The 2,385-nt window shown below is 40.1% G+C and overlaps 1 pseudogene; it reads left to right on the top strand.

The window, feature by feature from the left end:
- The first annotated feature begins 260 nt into the window (after nucleotides 1-260).
- LOC129075749 (asparagine synthetase [glutamine-hydrolyzing]-like) lies at nucleotides 261-2,152 on the top strand (annotated as a pseudogene).
- The last annotated feature ends 233 nt before the right edge of the window (nucleotides 2,153-2,385 follow it).

Below are 2,385 nucleotides of genomic sequence, written 5' to 3'. Positions count from 1 at the left end.
ACTAGATTAAAGGTTGGATTTAAGCCCTCACTCACATCCATGGTTATGCACTGCCCAAAGGGCATCCAGGAGCTCTGTACAAAGTAAACTCCCAGTAACTAATCTCCTTGCTTTGCCCCTGAAAGGACTTTGTAAAAGTACTTTCTGCCCACCCACCTGCCTGCTGACTGCAACTAACATCTCCTCTCTGTATCTCTGCTCTTGAATTCTTTGCTTACCTGCCCTGCTTATACCCAGAGAGCCTGTAGCTCCATTGCACTATGCGTGGCATTTGGGTCCTCTTTGGCAGCAATGACTGCCTTTCTGTTCGGTGTCTGATTGCTATGAAGATTGCACACAGGGGTCCGGATGCATTTTGCTTTGAGAAAGTCAATGGATCTACCAGCTGATACTTAGGATTTCACAGGTTGGTGGTGATTGACCAGCTATTTGGAATGAAACCAATTTGAGTGAAGAAATTCTCTTATTTGTTGCGAGTTGCAATGGAGAAGTCTACAACCAGAGATATTTTTGCATTCTGAATTTGAATATTAGACCAAAGTAGACAGTGAGATAATCCTTCATCTTTATGACAAAAGAGGAATTGAGCAAATGACTTGTATGTTGGAGGGGGTATTTGCATTTATTTTACTGGATATAGCCAATAAGAAAGTGTTCCTGGGCAAAAATATCCATGAGTAAAACCTTTGTTTAAAGTTATGACAGGAAATAGATTTTTGGCTGTGTTCAGAAGCTAAAGTTCATGTTAACTTGAATATTCCACAGCTTTTTTTTTTAAATGAGAACCTATTCTCCCAGGACACTATGAAGTTTTGGATTTAAAGCCAAATGACAAAGGTGTGTAGATGGAAATGGTTAAATATCATCACTGCAATATGACAATGTGGAGAAACTGTTCTCAGTTTTGAGATAGAAACCGTGAAGAGCAACCTCCAGATACTTTTTAACAATATTATAAGAAATGTTTAACTCTAGCTGGTGTAGCTCAGTGGATTGAGCTCCAACCTGTGAACCAAAAGGTCACCAGTTTGATTCCCAGACAGGGCATATGCCTGGGTTGCTGGCCAGGTCCCCATGGGGTACAAGAGGCAAATGATTGATGTATCTCTTGCACATTACTGTTTCTCTCCTTCTCTTTCTCCCTCCCTTCCCCTCTCTCTAAAAGTAAATAAATAATTTTTTTAATTTAAAAAAAAAGAAATGTTTGATGACAGATGGAAGGATTGGTTGTCTTTTCCAGGGGGCTTGGATTCCAGTTTGGTTGTTGCCACCCTGTTGAAGCAGGTAAAAGAGGCACAGGTCCAATACCCTCTCCAGACATTTGCAGATGGCATGGAAAACAGTCCTGATGTACTAGCTGCCAGGAAGTTTTGCAAATCATTTTGGGAGTAAACACCATGAAGCCCTCTTTACCTTTAAGGAAGATATTCATATCTTCCAGAAGGATGAAGTCATATCTTCTTTGGAAACCTATGACATTACAGCAGTTCTTGCTTCAATGGATACGTACGTTGATTTCCAAGTACATTTGGAAGAACAGAGATAGCGTGGTGATCTCTGGAGATCATTCAGATGAACTTACACAGGGTTACATATATTTTCACAAGGATCCTTCCCCTGAAAAAACAGAGCAGGAAAGTGAGAGGCTTCTGGAGGGTTTCTACTTGTTTGAGGTTATCTGTGCAGACTGAACTATGGTTTCCCATGCACTTGCAAGTCCGACGGAATTGCAAGTTCAATTTTTGGATGATCAGTTTTGTTCCTATTACTTGTCTCTGCCACCAGATATGAGAATTCCCAAGAATGGGATAAAAAAAAACATCTGACAGGGGAGGACTCCAGTCTGATACCTAAAGTGATTCTCTAGCAACAAAAAGAAGCCTTAAGTGGATGGCATAATCTTAGTCAAGAATTCTTGGTTTAGGATTTTACAGGAATATACTGGACATCAGGCTGATGATACAATGACGGCAACTGTAGCCTATAAGTTTCCCTTCAACACTCCAAAATCTAAAGAAGGCTATTAATACCATCAAACCTTTGAATGCCACTACTGGGCTGACTGACCCATTACTGGATGCCCAGGTGGATTAATACCGCCGACCCTTCTGCACACACTCTGACTCATTACCAGTCATCCACCAAAGATTAGGCACATTCTAAACTAGATAGTGAGAGTAAATGTTTCTCTTATTATGAAGAGTAGAGGACTTGGGGGCTAGAAGGTTAGCAATGAGTCTTATCCACTCAGGGGGTGAAAAAATAAGTCTTAAATCTAAAAAAAAAAAAAACTTGTTTTTTACAAAGAGCAATTTTTAGAGACTAGTCAGCCTGTATACCCTTGAAAGTGATTACACAAATGAAAAACAACAAAGAACCATAAAA

This window comes from Pteronotus mesoamericanus, unplaced genomic scaffold (genome assembly GCF_021234165.1).
Source record: "Pteronotus mesoamericanus isolate MK-2021 breed Mesoamerican mustached bat unplaced genomic scaffold, CSHL_Meso_final contig_56, whole genome shotgun sequence".
NCBI lineage: Eukaryota > Metazoa > Chordata > Mammalia > Chiroptera > Mormoopidae > Pteronotus > Pteronotus mesoamericanus.
The sequence above is the reverse complement of the archived record's forward strand: the minus strand, read 5'-3'. Positions and strand labels throughout refer to the sequence as shown.